Genomic DNA, 9,043 nt, shown 5'->3' with positions numbered 1-9,043 from the left:
CCGGGTCCTGGGCTCCGGGACTCAGGGGATGACCACCGGGGACCAGGCTCTCCCTCCGAACCCGGGGACCCACCCTTAAGCACCCCCTCGCGGGCTAAACCCCTTAGGGGCAGCCGCCTGGAAGCCCGTGCCCTTGGTACTCTTAACCACACTTTGAAATTTTTCGAGTATAGTGTACTATTTCGGTTTTTACTCTAAGTCCCTCAGGGGTATAGTGTACTATACTATGATGGTCAGATCACCTCCAGGCCCCAGGGGAGTGCTTTTCTGGGGTCAAACAGTGCACTGATGAGGGGGGATTATTTCATTTTGCTCATTTTGGTGTTTTTTCACATTTTAACCCATTTTCACCCCTTTTGCTCACAACTTCGTACTACGGCCCGGAAAAACGACAGAGTCCCTCGGGTATAGTGTACTACTCTAAGTCCCTCAGGGGCATATGGTGCTATACTCTGATGGTCAGATCACCTCCAGGCCCCAGGGGAGTGCTTTTCTGGGGTCAAACAGTGCACTGATGATGGGGGATTATTTCATTTTGCTCATTTTGGTGTTTTTTCACATTTTAACCCATTTTCACCCCTTTTGCTCACAACTTCGTACTACGGCCCGGAAAAACGACAGAGTCGATGGGTATAGTGTACTATTGCCGAAAAATGACAGAGTCTTTTCGGGTATAGTGTACTATTTCGGTTTTTACTCTAAGTCCCTCAGGGGCATATGGTGCTATACTCTGATGGTCAGATCACCTCCAGGCCCCAGGGGAGTGCTTTTCTGGGGTCAAACAGTGCACTGATGATGGGGGATTATTTCATTTTGCTCATTTTGGTGTTTTTTCACATTTTAACCCATTTTCACCCATTTTGCTCACCCTGCACTCTGCCGCATATGAGGCCGGGGAAGGGCCACTCTGGCTGAGCATGGCCTCCGCTGAGCACCCCCTGGAGCCCCTGGAGCCCCCGGAGACCCTCCAGAGCCACCCCCCACTCCTCCAGACTCACCCCGGGGAAGGGACACTCTGGCTGGGCATGGCCTCCGCCGAGCAGCCCCTGGAGCCCCCGGAGACCCTCCAGAGCCACCCCCCACTCTCCCCAGACTCACCCCGGGGAAGGTCCACTCTGGCTGGGCATGGCCTCCGCCGAGCACCCCCTGGAGCCCCCGGAGCACCCCCAGAGCCACCCCCCCACTCTCCCCAGACTCTGCCCGGGGAAGGGCCACTTTGGCTGGGCATGGCGTCCACCAAGCACCCCCTGGAGCCCCCCGGAGCACCTCCAGAGCCACCCCCCACTCCTCCAGACTCACCCCGGGGAAGGGACACTCTGGCTGGGCATGGCCTCCACCAAGCACCCCCTGGAGCCCCCGGAGCACCTCCAGAGCCACCCCCCACTCCTCCAGACTCACACCGGGGAAGGGACACTCTGGCTGGGCATGGCCTCCGCCGAGCAGCCCCTGGAGCCCCCGGAGACCCTCCAGAGCCACCCCCCACTCTCCCCAGACTCACCCCGGGGAAGGTCCACTCTGGCTGGGCATGGCCTCCGCCGAGCACCCCCTGGAGCCCCCGGAGCACCCCCAGAGCCACCCCCCCACTCTCCCCAGACTCTGCCCGGGGAAGGGCCACTCTGGCTGGGCATGGCGTCCACCAAGCACCCCCTGGAGCCCCCCGGAGCACCTCCAGAGCCACCCCCCACTCCTCCAGACTCACCCCGGGGAAGGGACACTCTGGCTGGGCATGGCCTCCACCAAGCACCCCCTGGAGCCCCCGGAGCACCTCCAGAGCCACCCCCCACTCCTCCAGACTCACCCCGGGGAAGGGACACTCTGGCTGGGCATGGCCTCCGCCGAGCACCCCCTGGAACCCCTGGAGCCCCCGGAGGCCCTCCAGAGCCACCCCCCACTCTCCCCAGACTCTGCCCGGGGAAGGGACACTCTGGCCGGGCATGGCCTCCGCCGAGCACCCCCTGGAACCCCTGGAGCCCCCGGAGCAGCTCCAGAGCCACCCCCCACTCTCCCCAGACTCTGCCCGGGGAAGGGACACTCTGGCCGGAAATGGCCTCCGCCTACCACCCCCTGGAACCCCCGGAGGCCCTCCAGAGCCACCCCCCACTCTCCCCAGACTCTGCCCGGGGAAGGGACACTCTGGCCGGGCATGGCCTCCGCCGAGCACCCCCTGGAACCCCCGGAGCCCCTCCAGGGCCACCCCCCACTCCTCCAGACTCACCCCGGGGAAGGGACACTCTGGCCGGAAATGGCCTCCGCCTACCACCCCCTGGAACCCCCGGAGGCCCTCCAGAGCCACCCCCCACTCTCCCCAGACTCTGCCCGGGGAAGGGACACTCTGGCCGGGCATGGCCTCCGCCGAGCACCCCCTGGAACCCCCGGAGCCCCTCCAGGGCCACCCCCCACTCCTCCAGACTCACCCCGGGGAAGGGACACTCTGGCTGGGCATGGCCTCCGCCGAGCACCCCCTGGAGCCCCCGGAGCACCCCCAGAGCCACCCCCCACTCTCCCCAGACTCTGCCCGGGGAAGGGCCACTCTGGCTGGGCATGGCCTCCACCAAGCACCCCCTGGAGCCCCCGGAGCACCTCCAGAGCCACCCCCCACTCCTCCAGACTCACCCCGGGGAAGGGACACTCTGGCTGGGCATGGCCTCCGCCGAGCACCCCCTGGAACCCCTGGAGCCCCTCCAGGGCCACCCCCCACTCCTCCAGACTCACCCCGGGGAAGGTCCACTCTGGCTGGGCATGGCCTCCGCTGACCACCCCCTGGAACCCCTGAAGCCCCCGGAGCAGCTCCAGAGCCACCCCCCACTCTCCCCAGACTCTGCCCGGGGAAGGGCCACTCTGGCCGGGCATGGCCTCCGCTGAGCACCCCCTGGAACCCCTGGAGCCCCCGGAGCACCTCCAGAGCCATCCCCCACTCCTCCAGACTCACCCCGGGGAAGGGACACTCTGGCTGGGCATGGCCCCCACTGAGCACCCCCTGGAACCCCTGGAGCCCCCGGAGCACCTCCACAGCCACCCCCCACTCTCCCCAGACTCACCCCGGGGAAGGGCCACTCCGGTCGGGCATGGCCTCCGCTGAGCACCGCCTGGAGCCACCTCCGAGAGCTCCGGGCCCCTGGAGCCACCATGGACAGCTCCGGGCCCCTGGAGCCACCTTGGAGAGCTCCGGGCACCTCCGGCAGGGCATGGCCCCCGCTGAGCACCCCCTGGAGCCCCCGGAGCACCTCCAGAGCCACCCCCCACTCTCCCCAGACTATGCCCGGGGAAGGGCCACTCTGGCTGGGCATGGCCTCCGCCGAGCACCCCCTGGAACCCCTGGAGCTCCTCCAGAGCCACCCCCCACTCCTCCAGACTCTGCCCGGGGAAGGGCCACTCTGGCTGGGCATGGTCTCCACCAAGCACCCCCTGGAGCCCCCGGAGCACCTCCAGAGCCACCCCCCACTCCTCCAGACTCACCCCGGGGAAGGGACACTCTGGCTGGGCATGGCCTCCGCCGAGCACCCCCTGGAGCCCCCGGAGCACCTCCAGAGCCACCCCCCACTCCTCCAGACTCACCCCGGGGAAGGGACACTCTGGCTGGGCATGGCCTCCGCCGAGCACCCCCTGGAACCCCTGGAGCCCCTCCAGGGCCACCCCCCACTCCTCCAGACTCACCCCGGGGAAGGTCCACTCTGGCTGGGCATGGCCTCCGCTGACCACCCCCTGGAACCCCTGAAGCCCCCGGAGCAGCTCCAGAGCCACCCCCCACTCTCCCCAGACTCTGCCCGGGGAAGGGCCACTCTGGCCGGGCATGGCCTCCGCTGAGCACCCCCTGGAACCCCTGGAGCCCCCGGAGCACCTCCAGAGCCATCCCCCACTCCTCCAGACTCACCCCGGGGAAGGGACACTCTGGCTGGGCATGGCCCCCACTGAGCACCCCCTGGAACCCCTGGAGCCCCCGGAGCACCTCCACAGCCACCCCCCACTCTCCCCAGACTCAATCCGGGGAAGGGCCACTCCGGTCGGGCATGGCCTCCGCTGAGCACCGCCTGGAGCCACCTCCGAGAGCTCCGGGCCCCTGGAGCCACCATGGACAGCTCCGGGCCCCTGGAGCCACCTTGGAGAGCTCCGGGCACCTCCGGCAGGGCATGGCCCCCGCTGAGCACCCCCTGGAGCCCCCGGAGCACCTCCAGAGCCACCCCCCACTCTCCCCAGACTATGCCCGGGGAAGGGCCACTCTGGCTGGGCATGGCCTCCGCCGAGCACCCCCTGGAGCCCCCGGAGCACCTCCAGAGCCACCCCCCACTCCTCCAGACTCTGCCCGGGGAAGGGCCACTCTGGCTGGGCATGGCCTCCACTGAGCACCCCCTGGAGCCCCCGGAGCACCTCCAGAGCCACCCCCCACTCTCCCCAGACTCACCCTGGGGAAGGGCCACTCTGGCTGGGCATGGCCTCCGCTGAGCACCCCCTGGAACCCCTGGAGCCCCCGGAGCACCTCCAGAGCCACCCCCCACTCCTCCAGACTCTGCCCGGGGAAGGGACACTCTGGCTGGGCATGGCCTCCACTGAGCACCCCCTGGAGCCCCCGGAGCACCTCCAGAGCCACCCCCCACTCTCCCCAGACTATGCCCGGGGAAGGGCCACTCTGGCTGGGCATGGCCTCCGCCGAGCACCCCCTGGAGCCCCCGGAGCACCTCCAGAGCCACCCCCCACTCCTCCAGACTCTGCCCGGGGAAGGGCCACTCTGGCTGGGCATGGCCTCCACTGAGCACCCCCTGGAGCCCCCGGAGCACCTCCAGAGCCACCCCCCACTCCTCCAGACTCACCCCGGGGAAGGGACACTCTGGCTGGGCATGGCCTCCGCCGAGCACCCCCTGGAACCCCTGGAGCCCCTCCAGGGCCACCCCCCACTCCTCCAGACTCACCCCGGGGAAGGTCCACTCTGGCTGGGCATGGCCTCCGCTGACCACCCCCTGGAACCCCTGAAGCCCCCGGAGCAGCTCCAGAGCCACCCCCCACTCTCCCCAGACTCTGCCCGGGGAAGGGCCACTCTGGCTGGGCATGGCCTCCACTGAGCACCCCCTGGAGCCCCCGGAGCACCTCCAGAGCCACCCCCCACTCTCCCCAGACTATGCCCGGGGAAGGGCCACTCTGGCTGGGCATGGCCTCCACTGAGCACCCCCTGGAGCCCCCGGAGCACCTCCAGAGCCACCCCCCACTCTCCCCAGACTATGCCCGGGGAAGGGCCACTCTGGCTGGGCATGGCCTCCGCCGAGCACCCCCTGGAACCCCTGGAGCCCCTCCAGAGCCACCCCCCACTCTCCCCAGACTCTGCCCGGGGAAGGGACACTCTGGCCGGGCATGGCCTCCGCCGAGCACCCCCTGGAACCCCTGGAGCCCCCGGAGCAGCTCCAGAGCCACCCCCCACTCTCCCCAGACTCTGCCCGGGGAAGGGACACTCTGGCCGGAAATGGCCTCCGCCTACCACCCCCTGGAACCCCCGGAGGCCCTCCAGAGCCACCCCCCACTCTTCCCAGACTCTGCCCGGGGAAGGGACACTCTGGCCGGGCATGGCCTCCGCCGAGCACCCCCTGGAACCCCCGGAGCCCCTCCAGGGCCACCCCCCACTCCTCCAGACTCACCCCGGGGAAGGGACACTCTGGCTGGGCATGGCCTCCGCCGAGCACCCCCTGGAGCCCCCGGAGCACCCCCAGAGCCACCCCCCACTCTCCCCAGACTCTGCCCGGGGAAGGGCCACTCTGGCTGGGCATGGCCTCCACCAAGCACCCCCTGGAGCCCCCGGAGCACCTCCAGAGCCACCCCCCACTCCTCCAGACTCACCCCGGGGAAGGGACACTCTGGCTGGGCATGGCCTCCGCCGAGCACCCCCTGGAACCCCTGGAGCCCCTCCAGGGCCACCCCCCACTCCTCCAGACTCACCCCGGGGAAGGTCCACTCTGGCTGGGCATGGCCTCCGCTGACCACCCCCTGGAACCCCTGAAGCCCCCGGAGCAGCTCCAGAGCCACCCCCCACTCTCCCCAGACTCTGCCCGGGGAAGGGCCACTCTGGCCGGGCATGGCCTCCGCTGAGCACCCCCTGGAACCCCTGGAGCCCCCGGAGCACCTCCAGAGCCATCCCCCACTCCTCCAGACTCACCCCGGGGAAGGGACACTCTGGCTGGGCATGGCCCCCACTGAGCACCCCCTGGAACCCCTGGAGCCCCCGGAGCACCTCCACAGCCACCCCCCACTCTCCCCAGACTCACCCCGGGGAAGGGCCACTCCGGTCGGGCATGGCCTCCGCTGAGCACCGCCTGGAGCCACCTCGGAGAGCTTCGGGCCCCAGGAGCCACCATGGACAGCTCCGGGCCCCTGGAGCCACCTTGGAGAGCTCCGGGCACCTCCGGCCGGGCATGGCCCCCGCTGAGCACCCCCTGGAGCCCCCGGAGCACCTCCAGAGCCACCCCCCACTCTCCCCAGACTATGCCCGGGGAAGGGCCACTCTGGCTGGGCATGGCCTCCGCCGAGCACCCCCTGGAACCCCTGGAGCTCCTCCAGAGCCACCCCCCACTCCTCCAGACTCTGCCCGGGGAAGGGCCACTCTGGCTGGGCATGGTCTCCACCAAGCACCCCCTGGAGCCCCGGGAGCACCTCCAGAGCCACCCCCCACTCCTCCAGACTCACCCCGGGGAAGGGACACTCTGGCTGGGCATGGCCTCCGCCGAGCACCCCCTGGAGCCCCCGGAGCACCCCCAGAGCCACCCCCCACTCTCCCCAGACTCACCCCGGGGAAGGGACACTCTGGCTGGGCATGGCCTCCACTGAGCACCCCCTGGAACCCCTGGAGCCCCGGGAGCACCTCCAGAGCCACCCCCCACTCTCCCCAGACTCTGCCCGGGGAAGGGCCACTCTGGCTGGGCATGGCCTCCGCCGAGCACCCCCTGGAGCCCCCGGAGCACCTCCAGAGCCACCCCCCACTCCTCCAGACTCACCCCGGGGAAGGGACACTCTGGCTGGGCATGGCCTCCGCCGAGCACCCCCTGGAGCCCCCGGAGCACCCCCAGAGCCACCCCCCACTCTCCCCAGACTCACCCCGGGGAAGGGACACTCTGGCTGGGCATGGCCTCCACTGAGCACCCCCTGGAACCCCTGGAGCCCCTGGAGCACCTCCAGGGCCACCCCCCCCACTCCACCAGACTCAGCCCCGACCCGGGCACACTCTTCCCCGGGTCCTGGGCTCCGGGACTCCGGGGATGACCACCGGGGACCAGGCTCTCCCTCCGAACCCGGGGACCCACCCTTAAGCACCCCCTCGCGGGCTAAACCCCTTAGGGGCAGCCGCCTGGAAGCCCGTGCCCTTGGTACTCTTAACCACACTTTGAAATTTTTCGAGTATAGTGTACTATTTCGGTTTTTACTCTAAGTCCCTCAGGGGTATAGTGTACTATACTATGATGGTCAGATCACCTCCAGGCCCCAGGGGAGTGCTTTTCTGGGGTCAAACAGTGCACTGATGATGGGGGATTATTTCATTTTGCTCATTTTGGTGTTTTTTCACATTTTAACCCATTTTCACCCCTTTTGCTCACAACTTCGTACTACGGCCCGGAAAAACGACAGAGTCGATGGGTATAGTGTACTATTGCCGAAAAACGACAGAGTCCCTCGGGTATAGTGTACTATTGCCGAAAAACGACAGAGTCCCTCGGGTATAGTGTACTATTGCCGAAAAACGACAGAGTCCCTCGGGTATAGTGTACTATTGCCGAAAAACGACAGAGTCCCTCGGGTATAGTGTACTATTGCCGAGAAACGACAGAGTCCCTCGGGTATAGTGTACTATTGGCTGGAAGCTCGGTTTTTTTTCTAAGTCCAGCAGGGGTATATGGTACTATATTCTGGTGGTCAGATCACCTCCAGGCCCCAGGGGAGTGCTTTTCTGGGGGCAAACTGTGCACTGATGATGGGGGATTATTTCATTTTGCTCATTTTGGTGTTTTTTCACATTTTAACCCATTTTCACCCCTTTTGCTCACATCTTCAAACTCGGGCCCTGATTACAAGTTCTGACCAAATGATGACAAACACGGTATTTATTATGTATTTTTTTTCATTTTTTTTATTTTTCCAACTTATACATCCATCATTGGTGCCAGGCAGGTTGTGGAGAAAGCAGTGAAGAAAGGAGAGTGCCATCACAGAAAAGATGTCCATCCAGGGTCAAGGTACCCTGCACTTTTACATATCCAAATGACAGCATTTAAAGTTTTTTAGCGTATGGTATCTCTCGTTGCATGGAACCGCACAGAGGCCAACGCCACACTGACGGCACCTGTACTTTGTTTGCCGCCTGCCTTTGGTACGAGAGCGGTCAGAGCACACGGCGCAGTCTGGACGTCCCTCTGCTTGACAAAGCCAATGACGCTCTGTGAGTCTCTGTGGCATTTCACCCTCCGGTCTTGAGCGCCTTTCTTGTTTTTTGGAGTGATCAGCCAGTAATGCATCAATAATGTTCTGAATGTAAACCTTTAAAGGTTTGTGTGGGCCTGGAGTGGATTTGGTGTATATGATGTGTGAGTTGACAATACTTATGCTTATAATGGCATTGAATATGCGATGATACCATTTCCGGGACCTGTGTGGAAAGAGGTATGTCTTCATCCTCTGGTCAGCAGTGTCCACTCCACCCATGTAGGCGTTGTACTGGTCGACACATACAGGTCTTTTGATGTCACGGAAGCCAGTGTCATCTGTCTTGGATCGGATCCTCCTCTGAACACAATCATTTCCATGGACTGTGGACAACATGGTGAGACGTTTAGTATCGTGCCAAGCACAAGCCAGGAGTTTTCCCTTTCTGCAAAAAACTGGGTCATCTCCTTTTTTCAGCTGTAAGACACTTTTACCAAGGCATTTTGGCATCCCCAACCTGGTAATCCTTACCGTCCCACACAGTCCAGTTTCCAAATCTGCTAATTCATTTGCAATTACAGGCGAGGTATAGTAACTGTCCATGTAAATCTCGTGTCCTTTGCCCGTAAAGGGAGAAACCAACTCACGGACA

The sequence above is a fragment of the Eucyclogobius newberryi genome, unplaced genomic scaffold, assembly GCF_026437365.1.
Source record: "Eucyclogobius newberryi isolate DKJ021-1_F unplaced genomic scaffold, fEucNew1.0.hap1 SCAF_11, whole genome shotgun sequence".
NCBI lineage: Eukaryota > Metazoa > Chordata > Actinopteri > Gobiiformes > Gobiidae > Eucyclogobius > Eucyclogobius newberryi.
Note: the sequence above shows the minus strand (reverse complement) of the source record.